The following is a 24971-nucleotide window of genomic DNA, read 5'->3' on the forward strand; positions in this document are numbered from 1 at the left end:
TTCTTTTGGCTTTCAGTTTCCACTGTCTGACTTTGTTATCTTGGTTTGGTCTCTTGAGGAAATCCTGTCCTTGTCAGCTTCTGAGATGCTCCCCCTTCAACTTGGCTTGACTTTGACACTTGTTTTATCTAAGAAATTGGGTTGTGTGTGTGCATGTGTGTTTTGTAACCCATTTAATCAACTAACTAACCATTTATTTCCTATCCTTCTGATGCCCATTAACATCAGAGAAAGTTTTAATGTATTGCAAATGAGAGAAAACAGTTTTCTTTACATTTACAATATATTTAGAAGAGAAGAGAAGAGAAGAGAAGAGAAGAGAAGAGAAGAGAAGAGAAGAGAAGAGAAGAGAAGAGAATTTTTATTGGCCAAGTGTGATTGGACACACAAGGAATTTGTCTTGGTGCAGATGCTCTCAGTGTACATAAAAGAAAAGATACGTTCATCAAGGTACAACATTTACAACACAAATGATGGTCAATATATCAATATAAATCATAAGGATTGCCAGCAACAAAGTTACAGTCATACAGTCATAAGTGGAAAGAGATTGGTGATGGGAACGATGAGAAGATTAATAGTAGTGCAGATTCAGTAAACAATCTGACAGTGTTGAGGGAATTATTTGTTTAGCAGAGTGATGGCCTTCGGGAAAAAACTGTTCTTGTGTCTAGTTGTTCTGGTGTGCAGTGCTCTATATAGAACCTAGAAATTTAAAGGTTTCTACTGTTGATACTGTGTTGTCTAGTATTGTGAGAGGTGGAAGTATGGAAGGGTTTCTCCTAAAGTCTACCACCATTTCTATGGTTTTGAGTGTGTTCAGTTCCAGATTATTTTGGTTGCACCACAAGGCTAGTCGTTCGACCTCTCGTCTATATGCGGATTCGTCATTGTCTCGAATGAGACCAATCACTGTTGTGTCATCTGCGAACTTCAGTAGCTTTATTCCATAAGATTTGTTTGACTGATGTATTTGCTGCAGTTAAATGTGTAAAATGTTTACACCGTGCTTAGTATACGTGAATAGAATGGCACCATCTGCTTAAAGTAATCTGTTTATTAACACATCCTTAAAATGTGTACCTTCAAGATATATCTTTGAAAAGTCTTTGAAAAGAGTTTTGCAGTTCTACATAACTCAGCAGGTGGGGATGATCTGTCAGTGGGATACATAATGAATAATGGTCTCTTTTTTTAAAAAAAATGTTTCTTAAAACTGTTGCAAGAAATGATTATGTAACATAGATAATAAATACAATTAAAAACTCCAAACAGAAATTTATTTCTAAAAAGCTCTATGATGAGGTTTTTTAAGATGATCTATTGTTAACTAAATTGGACTTGATTGAAGTTTCCCTTGAAAGTTATTCTCCTGGTGTCCATATTGATTAGATTAATACTTTGACTGTTACATTCTTTTAAGTAATTTATGCTGACCTTGATTCGTGAAAATATCAGGATAAACTTACGTTGTCTAAGTGTTTTGAGTGCTTAATCCTAGGAATGAAGGTCTCCAGACTTAAGCCCACCTTCAACTGTGGAAGTTTATTTCTTTTATTTATTTATTTATATTTCTAGACTGCCCTTCTCCCGAAGTACTCAGGGCGGTTTACAGCCATAGAAAAAACAATATTACAAACATTAAAATAATTTAAAATGAAATATTTAAATTTAGGCTAACTCCATTTAAAACCCAATTAAAATTCCCAATTAAAACTATCAGGCCAGTCCTGTGCGATGAAACAGCCATGTTTTCAGCTCGCGTCGAAAAGTCCGAAGATCAGGGAGTTGGCAAATACCAGGTGGTAATTCATGCCAGAGGGTTGGAGCCCCCACAGAGAAGGCCCTCCCCCTGGGGGTCGCCAATCGACATTGGCACCCCAAGGAGGCCCACTCTGTGGGAGCGCACTGGTCGCTGGGAGGTCGTTGGTCACAGTAGGCGGTCCCGTAAATAACCAAGTCCCATGCCATGAAGCGCTTTAAAGGTGGTAACCAACACCTCACTCTGAGTGAGCTTCAGCTGCTCATTCTCCATCCAATTTTCATCACAGATGTTGTCTTAAGATCCGTGGATGAGGAAGAAATGGAAAATTGCTCTGCTATCACCCTGATTCTGGCAATATTGCTTTCTACATGTTTTTAGAAAACTAAAGATTACTTTTTATGGTGTATTTGTAGAATGCAGAACATAGAATAGAGTGGGATGGGACGTTGGAGGTCTTCTAGTCTAACTCCCTACTTGATTAGGAGACCCTACACCATTTCAGACCACAGGTTTTCCAGTCCCTCCAGTGCTGGAGCACCCACAACTTCTGAAGGGAAGCTATTCCAGTAGTTGATTGGTCTGACCATTAGGAAATGTCTCCTTAGTTCTAGGTTGCTTCTCTCCTTGGTTAGTTTCCATCCATTGCTTTTTGTCTTACCTTCTGGTGCTTTGGAAAATAGGTGAGCCTCATTTATTTATTTATTTATTTATTTATTTATTTATTTATTTATTTATTTATTTATTTATTCGTATTTTTATACCGCCCTATCTCCCTAAGGACTCAGGGCGGTGTACAGCCATGTAAAAACACATAAATATACAAAGTAAAACATTCATCTAAAAAACTTATTATAAAGGCCAAATATTTAAAATAAACATATAAATAATAAAACCCAATTTAAAACCAAAATCTAAAATTTAGTCATTTAAAAATTTAAAACCCTAGTCCAGTCCTGCGCAAATGAATAGATGTGTCTTAAGCTCGCGGTGGAAGGTCCAAAGGTCAGGAAGTTGATGAAGTCCTGGGGGAAGCTTGTTCCAGAGGGTGGGAGCCCCCACAGAAAAGGCCCTTCCCCTGGGCATCGCCAGTCGGCACTGCCTGGCCGACAGCACCCTGAGGAGTCACTCCCTGTGAGAGCGCACGGGTCGGTGGGAGGCATTGGTGGCAGCAGACGGTCCCGTAAGTAACCCGGCCCTATGCCATGGAGCGCTTTGAAGATCATTACCAGAACCTTGAAGCGCACCCGGAAAACCACAGGCAGCCAGTGCAGTCTGCGCAGGAGAGGTGTTATGTGGGAGCCATGAGGGGCTCCCTCTATCACCCGCGCAGCTGCATTCTGAACTACCTGGAGTCTCCGGGTGCTCCTCAAGGGGAGCCCCATGTAGAGAGCATTGCAGTAGTCCAGCCGAGATTGTCACGAGAGCATGAGTGACCGTGCACAGGGCATCCCGGTCTAGAAAGGGGCGCAACTGGCGAACCAGGCGAACCTGGTGAAAGGCTCTCCTGGAGACGGCCGTCAAATGGTCTTCAAAGGACAGCCGTCCATCCAGGAGAACGCCCAAATTGCGCACCCTCTCCATTGGGGCCAATGACTCATCCCCAACAGTCAGCCACGGCTGCAGCTGACAGTACCAGGATGCCGGCATCCACAGCCACTCCGTCTTGGAGGGATTGAGCTTGAGCCTGTTTCTTCTCATCCAGACCCGTATGGCCTCCAGACACCGGGACAACACCTCGATAGCTTTGTTGGGGTGGTCCAGTGTGGAAAAGTACAGCTGAGTGTCATCAGTGTAAAGCTGGTACCTCACATCGAAACCACTGATGATCTCACCCAGCGGCTTCATATAGATGTTGAACAAGAGGGGCGAGAGAATCGACCCCTGAGGCACCCCACAAGTGAGGCGTCTCGGGGCCGACCTCTGCCCCCCTCTCAACACCGTCTGCGACCGATCGGAGAGATAGGAGGAGAACCACCGATAAACGGTGCCTCCCACTCCCAATCCCTCCAACCGGTGCAGCAGGATTTTAATTTTGTGTATCGATGTTTTATATGCCTGTGAACCGCCCTGAGTCCTTTGGGAGATAGGGCGGTATATAAATTTAAATAATAAATAAATAAATAAATAGTATCAAAAGCCGCTGAGAGGTCTAATAGGACCAAGGCAGAGGAATAACCCCTATCCCTGGCCCTCCAGAGATCATCAACCAACGCGACCAAAGCCGTCTCAGTGCTGTAACCGGGCCGGAAACCGGACTGGAACGGGTCTAGATAGACGGTTTCCTCCAGGTACCGGGGTAGCTGACATGCCACCACACTTTCTACAACCTTCGCCGCGAAGCGAAGGTTTTTTTTTTTTTTTTTGTTTACATTTATACCCCGCCCTTCTCCGAAGACTCAGGGCGGCTTACAATGTATAGGGCAATAGTCTCATTCTATTTGTATATATTTACAAAGTCAACTTATTGCCCCCCCAACAATCTGGGTCCTCATTTTACCTACCTTATAAAGGATGGAAGGCTGAGTCAACCTTGGGCCGGGCTCGAACCTGCAGTAATTGCAGGCTTTGTGTTCTTAATAACAGGCCTTACCAGGCAGAGCTAAACCGGAAAAGTACTAGAACTTTTCATGATTTTGGAGGGCTGGAGGCTAACATATATGAAGAACAGCTACAGGTATGTTTATCTTTTCATATTCAGCAGTAATACTTTTCATCTCCATTGAACAATGCATGAACTGGGTACAATTGGAGACCGGACGATAATTACCTAACACAGCTGGGTCCAGGGAAGGCTTCTTGAGGAGAGGCCTCACCACCGCCTCTTTCAAGGCGGCCGGAAAGACCCCCTCCAACAAGGAAGCATTTGTAAGCCCCTGGAGCCAGCCTCGTGTCACATCCTGTGCGGCCAGCACCAACCAGGAGGGACATGGGTCCAGTAAACATGTGGTGGCATTCAGCCTACCCAGCAACCTGTCCATGTCCTCGGGAGCCACAGGGTCAAACTCATCTTTGTAGGAACCCCTCAAATATTGGAACGCTGCTATCATGTCTCCCCTGTCTGGTTCGGTTCTGCAACCCAACAAGAAAAACACAGACTTCAGAGGATAATGAGAACTGCAGAAAAAATAATTGCTACCAACCTGCCTTCCACTGAGGACCTGTATACTGTACGAATCAAGAAGAGGGCCGTGAAAATATTTACAGACCCCTCGCATCCTGGACATAAACTGTTTCAACTCCTACCCTCAAAACGATGCTACAGAGCCCTGCACACCAGAACAACTAGACACAAGAACAGTTTTTTCCCAAAGGCCATCACTCTGCTAAACAAATAATTCCCTCAACACTGTCAAACTATTTACTAAATCTGCACTACTATTAATCTTCTCATCGTTCCCATCACCAATCTCTTTCCACTTATGACTGTATGACTGTAACTTTGTTGCTGGCAATCCTTATGATTTATATTGATATATTGACCATCAATTGTGTTGTAAATGTTGTACCTTGATGAAGGTATCTTTTCTTTTATGTACAGTGAGAGCATATGCACCAAGACAAATTCCTTGTGTGTCCAATCACACTTGGCCAATAAAAAAAATTCTATTCTATTCTATTCTATTCTATTCTATTCTATTCTATTCTATTCTATTCTGTTCTGTTCTGTTCTGTTCTGTTCTGTTCTATTCTATTCTATTCTATTCTATTCTATTCTATTCTATTCTATTCTATTCTAGTCTTTCTTTTCACTAGACTAGACATACCAAATTCCTGCAACTGTTCTTCATATGTTTTAGCCCCCAGTCCCCTAATCATCTTTGTTGCTCTTCTCTGCACTCTCTTCAATGCCTTGACATCTTTTTTTATACTATGGCGATGACCAGAACTGGATGCAGAACTCCAAGTGTGGTAGTATGAAGGCTTTGTAACACAGTACTAGAACTTTTCATGATTTTGGAGGGCTGGAGGCTAACATATATGAAGAACAGCTACAGGTATGTTTATCTTTTCATATTCAGCAGTAATACTTTTCATCTCCATTGAACAATGCATGAACTGGGTACAATTCTTTAAAAATTCATAGTTCACATATTTGTTCTATTCGTTACAATGACAATAATATAACTATGTATCAATATAATTTACAATAGTACATAACATCGTTATAAACTTATCTCCATAGTAACATTTTCTTTTCTTATATCTCCTCCTTCTTAACTTTTGTTTCTATTCTCTAGCCATTGTTAAAATACCTCTCAAGTCAGAAAATATTCAGTATCTTGTCTCTCCTTAATGATAAGCATTAATCTGTCCATTTCTGCACATTCCATTGTTTTCTGAATTACCCTCTCATCTTATGGGATCTCCTCGCTCTTCCATTGTTACACAAATACAATCCTAGCTGCAGTCAGTACATGTAAAATCAAATACATCATATTTTCCCAGCAGGATCCCCAACAAAAATGTCTCTGGTCTCAGTTCAGGTTTTTTTTTTTTTTTGCATTTATATCCCGCCCTTCTCCGAAGACTCAGGGCGGCTTACATTGTGTTAAGCAATAGTCTTCATCCATTTGTATATTATATACAAAGTCAACTTATTGCCCCCAACAATCTGGGTCCTCATTTTACCTACCTCATAAAGGATGGAAGGCTGAGTCAACCTTGGGCCTGGTGGGACTTGAACCTGCAGTAATTGCAAGCAGCTGTGTTAATAACTGTGTTAGCAGTCTGAGCCACCAAAGGCCCTTAAGTATATTAAGTATACCTAAGTATACTAACAGCGAAATGTGCAATAACTAAAGAGGATAACTATATGAAATTACTGAGGCAAATTAAACAGGACTTGGAGAAGTGGAAGGACCTACAACTTTCACTGTCAGGAAGAATAGCAACTATGGAAAGATTATTTACAAGGGATAACGTGTGTGTGTGTATGTGTGTGTTTGTGTATGTGTGTGTGTGAATGCCCCTATTTTTGCTGTCTCCAATTATCAGCCATCTCTGTTCTGTGTTCAGTTAACGTTGAATTGGTTGAATACAGGTAAACTACCATTTCATAGCAAAACGTACTGATTCTGTCAGTGACTTAATGAAGCTTCCGCTCATTTTTTTAATAAAAAAATAATAATCAAAGATGGCATTTATGAGTACATAGCAGTAATGGCTTATAAGTTCTCATTGTCCATAAGTTCCCTTAGAAACAAATCCAAAATGAGAAACATGCCCTTGGTAGCCTGTACCCTTGTTTCACTGACAGGTGCCATGATCCAATAGAGGTGGACAAAGAAAGGGAATCATGTTTTAGTGAGTCAGAGAAAAGCACTAAGCAAAAGGCCAGGAACCAGATTCTGATCCTCTATACTGCAGCTTCAAGGTTGACTTCAAAGATTTCTTATTTCATTTAGTCTGTGTAACAGTGCTGAAAATCTGCTTCTCCGGAGGAGCGGAAAGGGCAAACGTGCTCATTTAATTGTGTTGGAATACTTCCTCAGCCAAGGTATGAAGCTGGAGAAGGAACTTAAGAAGCATTAATGAAGCCCAGAAGACATCAGAGGTATGGCCAAGAAGTCCTTCGCTTCCTGGTCTCTGTCCAGGGTCCTGAAAGTGAGCTCTCGGTCTACCTTGCCAAATTCCCAGCATGAGACTGAATTCTTGCTAGCTGTTTGCCTTTGTCCTCTTCATTACTTAACATTTGCTGGGTTCATGCTTGCAACCTTTGTTCAAAGAAGTTAATTAAAGCACGAAAGTTCAGCATGAGAGGCAGGATCTGATTAGACACTCATAAACACTCCCTCCCCCTAAGGCACAGGTACTTCTTCTCCTGCGGATGGCCCAATTACTGTTTCATCCATCTGGGTGAAATTATTATTCCAGAGTATTATTCCTACTGTTGTTTGGGGTGAAAGGAGATCACCTTTAAAAGTCATCTTTTTTTCTGGCATAATTTGCTATCCTTCTCCACCAACAAAGACGTGGACAAGCAGGTCTCCCGGCTCCTTCTTTAGTCTCAAGCATATTGATGTGTCTTTGCAAATTAGCAGATAGCTTTCTTTCTTTCTTTCTTTCTTTCTTTCTTTCTTTCTTTCTTTCTTTCTTTCTTTCTTTCTTTCTTTCTTTCTTTCCTTCCTTCCTTTCTTTCCTTCCAATAAATTCTATTCTATTCTATTCTATTCTATTCTATTCTATTCTATTCTATTCTATTCTATTCTATTCTTCTGTCCTTCCTTCCTCCTTCCTTCCTTCCTTCCTTCCTTCCTTCCTTCCTTCCTTCCTTCCTTCCTTCTTTTTTCCCTGAGAAAAACATTCAGCATTCAGAGAAAATTAATTGTGTGATGGATTGAGTGAAAATGAAGTTGGTGAAAAGAGACTTTCATGGGGAGTGGGGGGTGTTCTTTGCCGACATCCCTCCCTTTCCTGCATTCCTGCATATTGTCGTCACACATTGGAGGTGTTCTCTTCCTCTGTTTTGTGGATGTATCCTTTGCTGCTTCATTCATCAAGAACATTATGGAATGTGGATGTCAAAAATGGGAAGGAAGCTTCCTTTGCTGCAAAGGACAAAACTCTGCTGTTCTTTGGAAAAAAAAAATCTTTGTCTAAAACATGTTTGCAAATATTTCAAAGAGATGCAGTTTTTGTAATGAGGAATGTGTTGCTGTTTCGGTTTTTTGCATTATTCAACAAGACACAAAAAGGGGAAAAGGAATATTATGATGGCTTAAATGTTGGCTACCTTTTTGTGTCATTCCGTCTAAAATGAGAAGAGAGAGACAGTTTGGTCCAGTGGTTAAGGCACCAGGCCAGAAACTGGGAGACAATGAGTTCTAATCTAATGGATGGATTGAAGAAATTCAATATGATCTTGAATAGGGAGAACACATAGTGTTGGCTGATGCCATCAAACTCCATATGGGTCATTCAAGGTGAATTTTGTGATGTTTGATTTGTGATATCAGACCACAGAGTTGAAACCATTGAAGATGGAACAACTTATATTCTTCCTTCTCCTTCTTACTCTGCTTTTTGGGACAGAGACATTCCTCATTAACCTTATTAAGCTGGGATTCCTAACAAACACTGTCACATCCATTTCAAAGTCAACCAAAGGGTGACAAGTGTAGAACTGTTTTGTTCAGAGTAGTTGTTTGGACAGCATTAGGAACTTATGTTTTCAGCTATGGAGTGACTTGGTGGGATTCTGACAACTTCTATAAAGATCCATCCTTCCATTGGGCCTGTTATTCAAACTCAGCAATACATCTTCGTACAAAGACTATGCCAGACACAATTCTCATCTTTCATTCTTGTAGATCACAGAATGGCCTGAGTTCAGCCTCCTTCAGCGTCTCCAAGTGTGCAAGGAAAGAACCTATGTCTTGATGGAGGTACCGTTTCTTTTATGTACACTGAGAGCATACGCACCAAGACAAATCCCTTGTGTGTCCAATCACACTTGGCCAATAAAAAATTCTATTCTATTCTATTCTATTCTATTCTATTCTATTCTATTCTATTCTATTCTATTCTATTCTATTCTATTCTATTCTATTCTATGTCTCAACATCGGAAGAATTTCTGCCAGTCAGTTTAGCCAAAATGGCAGAAGATGGACATGGGCTCAGCATAAGGGAGCACCTTGTGTTTTCTCTACCACATTCTGGATGTCTATGGAGATTCCCAACCATCCAGGTCATGGTTGTCTCAAAGATGCTTTTGCAAAAGACAGCTGGACTTTCTTGGTTGTTTCCTTTGAAAATGTTTCATTTCTCATCCAAGAAGCTTCTTCAGTTCTACAGTTAGAATTGAAGAAGTTTCCTGGAAGAGAAGGGAAATGTTTTCAAAGGAATGTCTGTGGACATTCTCAGGCATCTCCTTTTCCAAGAGGCAATTGGACTTTCTGATTTTTCTTTGAAGATGTTTCACTCCTTGTTAGATTCGGGCAATAACGAGGCAGGAGACCAGATGAGTGACAACAGCTCTTTAGTTTATAGTGAACCCAGCAACCAGCACTCGGAAAAACCCCTCTTTATATACAGTTTAGTCGGAGGCTTCAGCCAATCAGCAACGTGCTATTTCCCGCTCAATTTTCCCTCCAAAACTTTTAAAGATACATTACACTCCTTCCCTCCCAGAAAACATTGTACCCATATTTACATGAAATTAGCATCTTATTTCTCTACGTAGTCACGCAAGTAGACTGGGCGTCTCCTAACTCTTTCGGACCTGCGCAATTCATTCTCTGGGAGTGAGTCGAGCTGGCCGGAGGGACTGTTTGTTCCTCTCAGCTCCTCCTCTAGGCCATCTGGCCCTGGATTATTGGCAGAGTCGTCCCTGCTGTCTTCAGGAGGAACCGGTTGGTGTCGCTGGACCTCATCGAACTCAGATAAGTCCCGCGTTTGCCCCAGGTTTGAGTCAGCTGTGGATTCAAACATTTGGTAGTCAGGGCCTGTTTCGTCTGTTTCTGATTTACTGGTTATTCGTTTCCTTATTTGGTCTATGTGGCGCTTCCATACCCGGCCATCCTCTATCTCTACTAGATACGATTTTGGCCCGGTTATCTCTAGGATTTTCCCTTTTAACCAAGTAGGGCCCTCGCTGTAGTTGTGTGCCCACACTGGGTCGCCCACTGTCATCTCTCTTGTTTTACCGTGTGCCCCCTTGTAACCGTCTGGGGTGTAGTTTGGGTTTAGTCGGTCTAGCGGGCACCTAAGCTTCCTACCCATCAACAGCTCTGCGGCTGCGCCAGTTGTTACACAGGGGTTCTGTGTTGGACTGCTAGGAAGGTATCGATTTTGTTTGCCAATCGCCTGGCCTGATTCTGGACAATGCTTCCTTTGCACTCGAGCGAACGTTCTGCAAGTCCGTCAGGGTGGAAAGGCGCCGAGAGGACATGTCGGATGCCCTCCTCCGCCAAGTACCCTCAAACTGGGTCGCCGTGAATTGCGGGCCGTTGTCGGAGACTAAAGTGTCGGGCAACCCGTGGGTTACAAATAGGTGCCGTAGGACTGAAATTACGGCCTCGGCTGTCATGGATCTCATAAGAATGATTTCCAGCCATTTGGAGTAGGCATCGACTACTACCAGGAAGGTTTGGCTGTGGAAGGGGCTGGCAAAGTCGATGTGAATCCTAGACCATGGGCCTGGGGTCTCTCCACTCTCGAATTGGGGCCGTTGGGGTAGTGGTCTGACTCCTGGCAGGCCTGGCATTTCCCTACCCTGTCACTAATTTCCGTGTCCATCAAGGGCCACCACACATAGCTCCTCGCTAAACCCTTCATTCTCACGATCCTGGGTGGCCTCATGCAGGAGTTCTAATACCTTTTCCGTAATTTCTCTGGGATCACCACTCTATCCCCCATAGCAGACACCCCCTTGAGCTGAGAGCTCCCACGTTTCTTTACAAATTCTTAAACGCCGCCCGTGCAGCGGGCCATCCTCTTGCACCCAACCAATTACAGTCCTTATTGTAATGTGCTTGTAAGAAGCCCGAGCCACCTCCTTGGATGTGACTGGGCCAGAGTCCAAAGAGTCAATTAGCAGGACGGGTGTCCCCGGAGTGGGATCTTCGATAGTCTTTGGTAACGGGCATCTGCTCAGGGCGTCCGCATGCCCTAACTCCTTCCCTGGCCGGTGCAGTAATTTGTAAGAATACGCCGCTAGGAAGATAGTCCATCGGGTCAGTCTGGGCGAAAGTGCCACGGGCGTTGTACGCCTGCCAACAGGCCTAGTAGGGGCCTATGGTCCGTGATTATTTCGAAATCACGACCAAATACATATTCATGGAATTTCTTTACCCCGGAGACTATAGCCAAGGCTTCCCTATCTAGCTGGCTATAGTTCCTTTCAGCCGATGACATTGTTCGGGAGTAATATGCTATAGGGGCTTCTGTGCCATTTGGCAACCTGTGGCTGAGCACAGCCCCCACCCCGTAGGGAGATGCATCACAAACTAACACTAATGGCAACGTGCCATTGTATTGAATAAGGAGGCTATCGCTAGATAGGAGGTTTTTCACCCCTTCGAATGCCCTAGCTTCCGCTTTCCCCCAAGACCACACAGCTGTCTTTGCTAGTAATTTGTGTAGCGGTTCGGCTATTGTTGCCTTATTTTTTAAAAATACTGCGTAGAAGTTGACCAGACCTAAGAATGCCTGTAACTCCGTTTTGTTTTGGGGAGCTGGGGCCTTCCTGATGGCCCGTGCCTTGCTCTCAGTGGGTGGATCCTTCCCTGTCTATCCGTAGCCCAGGAATTCCACGGATCCTACCCGATCTGGCATTTGTTCAGTTTAACTTTGAGTCCGCGGACGGAAAATGCCCAAAACTTTTCTCAGCCTTACCTAATTCCTCTAGATTCTCAGCAGATACCAATACATCGTCAAGTATGGTACCACCCCGGTAGTCCCTGCAATAGCCGCTCCATTAGGTTCTGAAATAACCCTGGAGCCACACTAACCCCAAACTGTAACGGTGCATTTAAAGGCACCCCTGTGCGTGACAATTGTCTGCGCTTGGCCGTGCTGCTATCTACAGGTAACTGTTGATAGGCTTGGGCCAAGTCTAGCTTGCAAAACCTGCCCTTGCCCCAACGAGTGCAGTAAGTGTTGTACTACTGGGGCGGGTAAGCACTCTTTGCAATGCTTTGTTGCGTTGCCTTGTAGTCAGCGCAAATCCGGACCGACCCGTCCGGTTTGACTGGGGTGACTATAGGTGTCTCCCACTGCATGGTCAACTGGCACTAATATTCCCTGGTTTACTAGTTTGTCCAGTTCGGTCAATCTTGGGCTTTAGGCGAATGGGACCCTCCTAGCCTTTAACCGGATAGGGGCAACTTGTGGGTCTAGGTTAAAGGAGATAGGGGTCCCCTCGTACTTGCCCAGGCAGTCTTTGAAGACGTCCTCGAACTTCTTCATTAGTTCGTCTTTTAGGTCGACTTCGTTTCGGAAGACTCCGGTCACTCCCATGCCCAATGCTTGGAACCAGTCCAGTCCCAACAAGCTCGGAAAGGTTCCATCAACTATGGTGATGGGCAGGGTTTTCTTGTATTGTCCATACTTGACATGGACGGACGTTACCCCTCGAACAGGGATGCGATTCCCTTGGTAGTCCTGTACCTTTAGCTTCTGTGGTTGCAGCTTGCGCTTCGCGATGGCGGGTAAGTCTTTCACGAGAGTGTCCCAGGACATGATTGTGATCGATGAGCCGGTGTTCACTTCCATTCAGCACGGCACCCCCTCAATGTGTGTTTTAGTGAAAATCTTTTTTTCTAGGCGCGTTGATGCGTGACCCACTCTCACGGCAGTCTGATTCAACTTCGCGCCTTTTTTTTTTTGTTGTTCAAAAAAGTTTTATTTTGACATTCTTATCCAATAACATATCCAATAACATATTTAATGTACCATCATATACAATTAATCGGATCTGCCCGGTCACCACCCCCTTCCTTTTCCTTTTACTCTCCTTCTCTACCTTCTTCTACTTTCCATAACCATCCTCCCCCTCTCTTATCTACATCCTCTCCTCTTTCCTCCCTACTCCTTTCTTCTCCCTCCCCTCTTCCTTCCTTTCCTCCTCCTCCTCTTCTCTTTCCTCCTTCTCTCTTCTACTTCCTTCTTTCCCATCATTCTAAAGTAGTAGCCAGGCAGGTCCGATCTTACATTAATTATACATCTTCAATCATCTTTGTACATTAACTATCAATCCATTTTCTGCCCCCTCCCCCTCCCTTCCCTTCCTCCCCACCCCCAGGACTTCCGAGAACCGAATACAGGGTATAAAACTAACAACAAAATTAAAATCTAGCACAAATCATAATCCATAGTCATTCCTTAAAACCTCCACTCCCCTTCCAAAGACAAAGAAGATACTTTTCTTCCAATCCATTATATATCAGACCATTCCACTCCTAGAGTTCTCAGAAGTTTCCGATTGAGTTAGTGTTTATTCTTGAATAAAGTACATAGTTTTTAATATCCAACCTTCATCAATCAATATCAAAACAACGTTCCATCTTCCAATATTCACCAAGGGTTCTTCTAAAATGTCTTTCTTCCCTAAGCAGTCTCTCAAAAATAGTTCATATTTCCAGCTTAGTTTCTTTAATTTTTCTGTCCAACCTTCCGGGGTAAGCAATAGTCCATCTTTTCACATCTTTAACATTTATATATACGACAAATAATATTACAAATATCCAAAGTATCAATTGTAGTAGTTAAAATCTTCACTTTACCTTACTTATATCAAATAACATTATTAAAATTACACCTATAACTTATCCAAAATATATCTATTATAACAATTACATTCTAATTAACATTACATCCATTTACAAAAATTAACCATAATCACATATATTAAAGTTAAACATTCTCCCTCCCCTTCTTCTGTCTTACACATTTTCGACCATCTATTCACCATTCAACTTAACATCTGTTAACAAAGGATTCCCAATCTTTAATACATTAGTATAAAAATCTCGTGCTTTACAAATTGTGTTGAGAAAATACTTTCTTCCTTTATAATTCAGTGTTAAACCAGCTGGAACCTCCCATCTAAAATATATCTGATGTTTCTTAAGCTCATCCACCAGAAAGGCAAATTCTTTTCTCTTTCTTAACATTTTAGGAGGAATTTCCTTCATCATTATTATATCTTGTCCTAATATTTGAAATTTATTTTTATAAAATGCTCGCAAAATTCCATACCTAATCCTCTTATTTGTAAAATAAATAACCACATCTCTTGGTAAGCACTTCTGCCTTGCCCACCAAAAATTAACACGATAAATTTTAGAAAATAAAATAGATGATATTCAGGTTAAGGCTGATAAGGCAGAGGAAGAAAGGGTTATATTACAATATAAATTAATGGAATATGCTATAAGGGTGAGAGGAATAAGAGAGTGTAAGGAAGAAAATTTGAAAGAGATTTTTATTCAGGCCTTTGCTCAGATAGAGGGAGTGGAATCAGAAGATTTTGAGTGAAAACTTCGCGCCTTTTTTGAATTGACCAATCACGGGCCGCTTCGCCGTTCCCGCGCTCTGATTGGTCGGTTTGAATTTTTGGCGGGAAGGTTGGGGCGCTTGACAGGCCTGCGCTATGTGCCCCTTCCTTTCGCACCGCCGACAAATCGCATCCTTAAACTTGCAGTATTGTCGTTGGTGTTGCCCTCCGCAACTCGCGCATTCGCCCCGGTCCTCTCTCTCCGGCCTCCCGGTGTGGAAGACTTCTTCCTCTTCCTCACCTTCCGACTCGGCCTGGACTTCCTCATTGTGGACCGGGGTTGTTTTCGCTCCAGCCCCTGGCGCGATCGGCTTTTGCAGGGTTTTTGCCGCTTGGGTGGACATCTCGTGAGCCCTGGCTTCGTCCAAGGCGATTGCCAGCGTTAGGTTGCTTCTAGACAGCAGCCGCCGTCGCAAACGGATGTCCCTGACCCCACAAATGAGCTGGTCGAGCAATGCGTCTTCCAAGTCTCGATACTCACAATGGTTCGCGGCTTTTCTCAGTGCCGCCATGTACACACTGATCGACTCGCCCTCTCTCTGTACCCGCTGCCTCAACTTGAACCGTTGGACGAACTTTGAGGGCGTCGGTGCGTAGTGTGCCCGAAGTGCCGTTTGCAGTGTTTGCCACGGTACCGACTGTACCGGCGTTGGCTCCGAAAGCGACTCTGCGGTGTCGAAAACCTCTGGACCGCAGTGGCTTAGGAAATACGCTCGCTTCCTGTTGTCTGAGACTCCTTGGAGTTCGTTCGCCTCGAGGAAACACTCGAAACGAGCCATGTATGACCCCCATTTCTCCTTGGCTGGGTCGAATGGCGCTGGCGGTGTGTAGCTGGACATCGCTGCTTTCCGCCCCTTATTTGCTGGGTTCGATAATTCCTGGTTAGTTCAGCTCTTTCCTGGCGCTCTTTTGCCTCGAAATCCCACCCTCGTCGCCAGTGTTAGATTCGGGCAATAACGAGGCAGGAGACCAGATGAGTGACAACAGCTCTTTAGTTTATAGTGAACCCAGCAACCAGCACTCGGAAAAACCCCTCTTTATATACAGTTTAGTCGGAGGCTTCAGCCAATCAGCAACGTGCTATTTCCCGCTCAATTTTCCCTCCAAAACTTTTAAAGATACATTACACTCCTCATCCAAGAAGCTTCTTGGATAAGAAGCAAATCATATGCAAGAGCTGAAGAAGCTTCTTGGATGAGAAGCAAAACGTCTTCAAAGAAAAACCAGAAACTCCAATTGTCCTTTGGAAAAGCACTTTTGGGACTATTACACTCTGGTTTTGATACAGCTTCCCCTATAATTTGATTTTCTGCACTATCTGTTAGGCCTGGAAACCATACAAGGCTGTAGGTTTCCAGACACTGCCACATTTCTCCCCTGAGGGGGAGAAGGGGGGGTGATGGGTATGGTTACATTCTTCAAGCGGTCAAGGTTGGATTGTGTTCACATCTGCAGAAGGAGTGGCAAGAAGAGGTTTCAAATAAAGTGGAAGAGCATTGGACCATGTGACCAGCAAAGGGGTTAGGGGGGGTGGGACTCTTGGGGTTTGTATAACTGGGGAAAAAAATCCGGAAGTTTCAGTTTTGGAATTTCCCTCATCGTGTGCCAGTTTCCTTATGCTAGTAAAGAACTTTGAAAGACAATGGCTTCTGAGTTTTTTTTATGCAGAAGAGGTTTTTCTGGAACGTTGACACTATCTAGACCACACCGGTGATCTTAGCTCATCATTGCTCCAGAGAATCCATCTCACATATAATCTCACCTATAATTAGGAAGGCTGATCTTATCTTCCTTTTATTACCTCCATGGTCAACTTTGGAGGAGTGAATTGATGAATGCAAGCATCGACAGTCGCGCAACATTTTCATCTAAGCAACGTTGACTTCTTGTCAGCTTCCTTTCCCAATCTGGATATTCATTGCAATTTCCAAATGGGCACTTCCTGTATAACTACGTTAAAAATGGGTGAATGATTTCCTGGAGGGGCAGTAATGGGTGGTGTCCTTTCATAATACTAGCTATTTCATATGGCTAAAATTAATGGACCAGTTTATGTTAAGCTCCAAAAGCAATTTAGGCCTGTTGTCTTTCAATTAGCCTTTTGATGAATCAATTAATACTGTCCACATCTTTTCAAGGTATTCCATGTGTTGCCGTGTTCTTTTTTTTTTGCCCCCACTTCAAGGAAATCCAGCATTTCAGCTCTACATTCCATACCAATGGGGGGGGGGAAAGACAACAAACTACAATTTCTACTGCCTCTATTAAATCATTTGACCCAGTTTCATTTCAGGCCAAGTAGAGTGTTGGCTGTTTGACAAGGAATGCCATGATTAATATTGACATCTTTATGATATTGATGATGCTGCGAGAAATTCCAGCAGTTGTAAACCTGTGCATGAAGAAGGGAAAGCACATTTTTTCCCCTCAGCTCTGTAATTTATAATACCTTGGTAAGACCATTCCTGGAATACTGCATTGGTCACCATATTATAAAAACATATTTTATAGAATAGAATAGAATTTATTGGACACACAAGGAATTTGTTTTGGTGCATATGCTCTCAGTGTACATAAAAGAAAAAGAAAAAAATACCTGCATCAAAAGTACAACACTTACAACACAAATGATGGTCATAGTTTGCAATTTAACCCTTCATGATAGCAACAAAAAGTTACAGTCATACAGTCGTAAGTGGAAAGAGATTGGTGATGGGAACGATGAGAAGATTAATAGTAGTGCAGATTTAGTAAATAGTTTGACAGTGTTGAGGGAATTATTTGTTTAGCAGACTGATGGCATTCGGGAAGAAACTGTTCTTGTGTCTAGTTGTTCTGGTGTGCAGTGCCCTATAGCTTCATTTTGAGGGTAGGAGTTGAAACAGTTTATATTCAGGATGTAAATATTTTCACAGCCCTCTTCTTGATTCGTGCAGTATACAGGTCCTCAATGGAAGGCAGGTTGGTAGCAATTGTTATTTCTGCAGTTCTAATTATCCTCTCCTACCCTCAAAACGACACTATAGAGCACTGCACACCAGAACAACTAGACACAAGAACAGTTTTTCCCCGAAGGCCATCACTCTGCTAAACAAATAATTCCCTCAACACTGTCAAACTATTTACTGAATCTGCACTACTATTAATCGTTTCATAGTTCCCATCACCAATCTCTTTCCACTTATGACTGTATGACTATAACTTGTTGCTGGCAATCCTTATGATTTACATTGATATACTGACCATCAATTGTGTTGTAAATGTTGTACCTTGATAAAGGTATCTTTTCTTTTATGCATACTGAGAGCATCTGCACCAAGACAAATTCCTTGTGTGTCCAATCACACTTGGCCAAAACAAAATTCTATTCTATTCTATTGTCTGAAATGGTCGAGGGTCTCCTGTTTGAGCAGGGAGTTGGACTAGAAGACTTCCAAGGTTCCTTCCAGCTCTGTTATTCTGTATTTTGTATTTAGAGATGGGAAACTTCCTCTGGGTAGGAAAATGCAATCTATTTCTTTGCATTGCTCTTATTGCTATGAATCTCCATGTGGATGCAGCGACACTTTCACTGTTAACAGCCTACTTATATAAATTGCCTACAAAACATTAAAAAAAAAAACCCTGTGCCAACCGTAATAAGGCATCTAAAACATCAACCTGCTTTAATTCAACTCGGAGAGTCCACCATCCACCTTGTAAAGTTTGAACCTGATAACATTTGCTGATGCAACCTGAACTAAAAAGGTAAGAAGCATCAGATCAAGTCAATGCTTCGGTGAGCTTCAGCAGTTCCACCGGTTAAGCATGGAGGGTTTTCTATGTAATCTTCTTCAATATAAGGAGTTTTCATGAGGAGCTTTCTCTACCCTTTTAAAATGCAAATCCCCCAGAAAAACTTTCTCAAAAATGCTCAAATTGCACTAAACAAGCTTAATAGAATAAACACACATTTCTGCACGGTCACGCTAGCTCAGCCACAGTTGTGTCAGATTCTGTGAGAAGAAACAAGCCAATTTGGTTTTCTTTTCCAACAGTGACTTCGTTTGTTGGGTCTCACTTGAAACGAAGCATTCTCATGCAACAACTTGATGAATGTAGGTAGTCCTCAACTTACGAACACAATGAAGCCCCAAATATACGTTGCTAAATGAAACATTTGTTAAGTAAGTTTCCCCCCTATTTTCTGGCCTTTCTTGCCACAGTTGTTAAGTGAATCATTGCATTTGTTAAGGTAGTCACATGATTGACTTTGCTTGTCAGAAGCTCCCAAAAGGGGATCACGTGACCCCAGAACATTGCAACCGTCATAAATACAAGTCAGTTGCCAAGCAGTTTTTTATCACGTGGTTTTTTATCAAGTGGTTTTTTATCACGTGACCATGGGGATGTTGCAATGGTCATGTGAGAAATGGTCATAAGTCACTTTTCTCAGAGACGTTCTAATTTTGAACGGTCACTAAACAAACTGTTATAAGTGAAGGATTACTTGTAGTTACATATTTGAGTATGAGATCAACTGAAATAAGAAAGAAACAAATAATCTGAGAAATAAATTGTTGGTGTTTGCTGATGCTATGACAGTATTCATTTTAGCAAATCAGTTCCATTTGTTGCCACAGAAACCTAGATAAATTTCTTTTAAATTCTTAGATATGCTCTATTTCCTGTTTTAGCCATACCCTGGGCTATTTTAGTTGGTATCTAAATGGATGTAAACATATGTGGAATCTAAACAGATTTATTTAGTAGGAGAGAATGTTAAATGTTGCCTTTAGCTTTTTCTTTCTTAAGCTTCCTATTAATTTTTAAAAGATTTATGTCCAATATTGTATAATAGTGCTAGTAAACTTACAATATAAATACACACACACACACACACACACATTTCTGTCATAAACCAATGCAGGGCAAATATAAGTAGAAACAGCACGAAATGTAAAAAGTTGACATTATTCACAGAGTACTAACTATTTTTTTGTAAGGGTTCCGAATACTAAAATTAAGATTAAGAACAGAAGAGATTGATAATTGCAAAATGATGAACATTAAACTTTTTGTGTCAATTTTGTCCAGACTGTTTGGATAAGTCCCTAGTTTTCTCGGCAAGGTTCTGAAAGTTGTCTCCTTCCTAGGCTGGGAGTCCAACAATCAAGAAATAAATAATTCCCCAATTAAGAAACTACCAACTCAGTCAAAGAATCACTCCATTGAGGAATTACCAGAAATACTCCCACCATGCTAACAGAACAAACCACTTGCATATAGAAAGAGAGCAAAGCCTACTCCCTTCTAGCACTGATGATGTTACCTACTGTAGTTGGGAAATGAAATGTCTGTAAGAAAACAACCGAGGTCAGAGAGCACCAGGGATCCGACATTTTCCCTCTGTTTTGGGCGTCCTAGTTTTTAATTTACATGCAGCATTTGGCATATACTCAGGATCAGCAAGAATAGATCTCAAAATACAGTTTCATTTCCTCTTGCTCATAGGTAAAGGTAAAGGTTCCTAGTCGTTCCCGACTCTAGGGGGCGGTGCTCATCTCCGTTTCAAAGCCGAAGAGCCAGCGCTGTCCGAAGACGTCTCCGTGATCATGTGGCCAGCATGACTCAACACCAAAGGCGCACAGAACGCGGTTACCTTCCCACCAAAGGTGGTCCCTATTTTTCTACTTGCATTTTTACGTGCTTTCGAAACTGCTAGGTTGGCAGAAGCTGGGACAAGTAACGGGAGCTCACCCCGTTACATGGCAGCATTAGGGATTCGAACCGCCGAGCTGCCGACCTTTCGATCGACAAGCTCAACGTCATGGTACAATGCAAATTGGGGCTCATGCAAAATTTGGAGCAAGGACATATCTGCAGAAAGAGTTTAGGAACTGCCAGAACTAACTATACACCTCAGGTAAAATAAACCCACTTATCCTGGCAGTGGGTTTAGAGGATATTTGTGCTGCATAATATGAGTGTACTTTCCAGATCCACATAAGGTAGAATGCTAAGTATTTCAAATTAGAAATGGATCTTTTTGTTTGTGTGTGTGTTTGTTACTTTCTACTATCCAGTTTGCAAAATGCCATCAGTTTGTTTGTTTGCTTTTAATTAAAAGCCAATTTTTGGTAGATGGAAAGGGATAACAACATTCTTTTAAAGTAAACTGAGATAACAGCTCCAATATCGATTTATGGAACTGCTGTAATTTTTTCCTTGCTAAGAGATGGAAATCAGTGCTGACCAAGCTGTTACCCCGAGAGTTGATGTCAACATTAAATGGTAAGTGTACCTAAATGAATTTTACCTAAAGCCATGGTGTGGCTCAGGCTGTAAGAAGCCTATTATTAAACACAGCTGCCTGCAATTACTGCAGGCTCGAGTCCCACCAGGCCCAAGGTTGACTCAGCCTTCCATCCTTTATAAGGTAGGTAAAATGAGGACCCAGATTGTTGGGGGGGCAATAAGTTGACTTTGTATATAAATATACAAATAGGATGAGACTATTGTCTTACATAATGTAAGCCGCCCTGAGTCTTCGGAGAAGGGTGGGATATAAATGTAAATAAATAAATAAATAAATAAATAAATAAATAAATAAATAAATAAATAAATAAATAAATAAAATTAATTACCTGCCTAACCCCTTTATTTGATGGAAATTGGTCCCCAAATTAATCTTTTTGAGTTGCATCTCAAACTCAGGGTTGTATTAGTGTGGTAATTTTTGGATTGAAAAGAGTAATACCTGTAGCCTTCTTTGAGATGATAGCTAGCTAGCTAGCTAGATGAGAGAGAGAGAGATAGGTAGATAGATGAGAGATAGATGAGAGAGAGAGTGTGCTCTATTTGTGCCCCTTCCTCCCCAGCCCCCAGTACAAAGCACCATTTTGGAACTATTTCCTCCTTATATCCATCTATCTATCTATCTATCTCTATCTATCTATCTATCTATCTATCTATCTATCTATCTATCTATCTATCTACCTACCTATCTATCTCTGTCTCTCTCTCTCATTTATCTCTCTCTGTCTCTCTGTCTCTCTATCTCTCTGTCTCTCTTTCTCTCTCTCTCTCTGTCTATCTATCTATCTATCTATCTATCTATCTATCTATCTATCTATCTATCTATCTATCTATCATCTATCTATCTATCATCTATCTACCTATCTATCTCTGTCTGTCTCTCTCTCTCTCTCTCTCTCATTTATCTCTCTCTGTCTCTGTCTCTGTCTCTCTGTCTCTCTGTCTCTCTCTCTGTCTATCTATCTATCTATCTATCTATCTATCTATCTATCTATCTATCTATCTATCTATCTATCTATCTATCTATCTATCTATCTATCTATCCAGTGATGAGATTCAAGTAATTTAACAACCGGTTCTCTGCCCTAATGATTTCTTCCAACAACCAGTTTGCCAAACTGCTCAGAAAGTTAACAACCGGTTCTCCCGAAGTGGTGCGAACTGGCTGTATCCCACCACTGTATCTCTCTCTCTCTCTCTCTCTCTCTCTCTCTCTCTCTCTCTCTCTCTCATTTATATCTATCTATCTATCTATCTATCTATCTATCTCTGTCTTTGTCTCTCTGTCTCTGTCTCTCTGTCTCTCTCTCTCATTTATATCTATCTATCTGTCTGTCTGTCTGTCTGTCTGTCTGTCTGTCTCTGTCTCTCTGTCTCTCTGTCTCTCTCTCATTTATATCTATCTGTCTATCTACCTACCTACCTACCTACCTACCTAAAGATTTATGTGGTCACCCACCCATTCTCAGTGATTCTGAATGGCTTACAAACAATTTAAAAAATCCAATATAAAAGAATAAAAAAAAAGAGTAAACAAACCCATTGGTGACAACACACAATCAAATGAGTCACTCATTAGATCAGTCTAACCTCGCACAGGGATGATGTTCGAAAGGGAGGGAGCCATCAAGGAGAAAGTGAATGTTACTGGGAAGAGATAGTCCTTCAGATAACCTGGGCCCAAGCCAAGAAGGGCTTTAAAGGTGACAACCAGCACCTATGTATCGCTCCATTGTCAAGTATTGTCAGTTACTGTCTATCCTAAACTGTCTATTGTGCAATAATTGGACACTATTCAGAGTCAGCCTGTAGAGTGAGGGCTGCCTGGATAAAGGGAGATTTCTGAATGCCAAACTTCCATTATATTTTATAGCTCTGCCTCCAAGAAAATATAGCTTATCACAAAAGAGAGACCCGAAGATAAGACTTATCTTGGACAAAGATTAGAGAGACTCCTGTTTACCCTCCTTGTCAGACAGGACCATATCAGAAATTCCCTGATACTCATCTTCACATTGCTGGCTTGGCTGTAAGTTCAAAGGCAGCTTAAGGTTGTGAGATATCGAGCACAGCTAATAAATAAAGCTTTTTGACACAGTAGAGCAGAAAGCATTGACTGCTTGTTGTCAATATTAAGAGACAATTCTTTTTTTTTTACGTCTACTGTAATTTAATTCCTGTTTTTCTTTCTCCAGCCCTTCCCATTCTTTAACGCATCTGTTGCCCTGTCTTCTCGGCCTTGATGCTAGATGCTGGTTGTTTGTTGACAATACTCTGATTCTCAGCTCCGACATCAATCAAGAAGTTCATGGGTCATTTTGAGCTGGCATTGTGTCTCTCATGACACAATGCCTACAGGAAAAGCAAAGTCATTTACAGATGTGATAAACAAATGAACTAAGTGCCTCTTTTCTGATAGAAAAGAATATATAGAGCTCAGGATTGAACTGTGGTACACTCTAAGCTTGGTTGTTTTCTTACAGATTCTAGGAAACATCTTCAGTGCTAGAAGGAAGTGGGGTTCATGGAGTGAGTTAGCAACAGAAAATTTGGGCTCAGTTGTGGCTGTAAGTTGAGGACTACCTGTATTACCCATATGGCATCATTGTACCGGACAACATAACTGAAGCTTTCCAAAAAAAACATAAACCAAAAGATCCAGAAGAAGAAAAATGGGAGCCATGCAATGCAAAGACTGTGTAGGAGAGACAGGAAGAAGCCTAGCAGAAAACGCTCATGAACACAAAGTAGCAGACATGATGTAAACTCTGTTGTTGTTGTTTTTGAACAAGTTTTATTAAATTTTTCTTTTCTTTTTTTTATAAACAGAGTATTGACTAGGTCACATCTTATACAACTTATAACATAATGATATATTGATTTTCATAATCTATTTCAATCTTCTTTTTTGTTTTTTCCAAATACAGTTTGCATATTTCAATTTCTGCCATGATATTTTTCCCCCTACTTTTTAATCTTATTTTAATCTCCTCTTAATATATAATATATAGACAATATCACCATCCGGCCTTCATATCCTGATTTCTTAGCATTACTTCAATTAATTATCTTATTTCTCCATTTATAAAATATATTTATTTCTCAAAATCCCCATCACCTTTTTTGGCTATAACCAATTCAATTTTTCAATTGAAACCCTTTAACTTAATTGACTTTCCACATCTTATTTTAATCTCTTTTAATTACACAATAAGCAATATCACTATCCGCCCTTAATTCCTAATTTCTTATTATAGCAACAATTAATTATTTTATTTCATCATTTACAACATATTATTTCAAAATCCCCATCACATTTTTTTACATTTCAATTTTATCTCTTAATTTCATTTTCATAATTGAAGCAAATTACCATTTCATTTGCTGTTCATTTTACAATACATGATATGCATCATCATATTTATTTTTTACATCCACAATTACTAATGTTAATACAGTTCCCTTAGATCTACTAATATATATCTTATTTCCCTTCCTCCTTTCCACTATTCTTCCCCCTTTTAACCATTTTCTCTTGGTTTCTCCAGGATTCCACTTCTTAATAATTTTCTCCCTTCATCCCGTTCTCTTATCCTCTTCTTTTTTCATTTTTATATTTATTATATCTTTTCTCCTGAATCCTTTCTCCGACTTTTGAGTCTACTACTCGCATAATTCGCCCCAAGTTTTTCCCATTTCCTTCTCTTCCCTTTAATTGACTCATATTTTTTTTTGGAAAATATTCCCCCCGTCCATTCTTTTTTTGGTACTGTTAATCCCAGTGTAATCATCTAACTTTTTAACCTTCAATTCCTTTACCCTCAATATTATTTTCTTGCTTCTCATTTATATTCTCTTTTTCCTGTTTAGTGTGTTCTAACAAAGTTTCTAACTTTTTATTGCTCTTTAT

This window comes from Ahaetulla prasina, chromosome 6 (assembly GCF_028640845.1).
Source record: "Ahaetulla prasina isolate Xishuangbanna chromosome 6, ASM2864084v1, whole genome shotgun sequence".
Classification (NCBI taxonomy): Eukaryota; Metazoa; Chordata; class Lepidosauria; order Squamata; family Colubridae; genus Ahaetulla; species Ahaetulla prasina.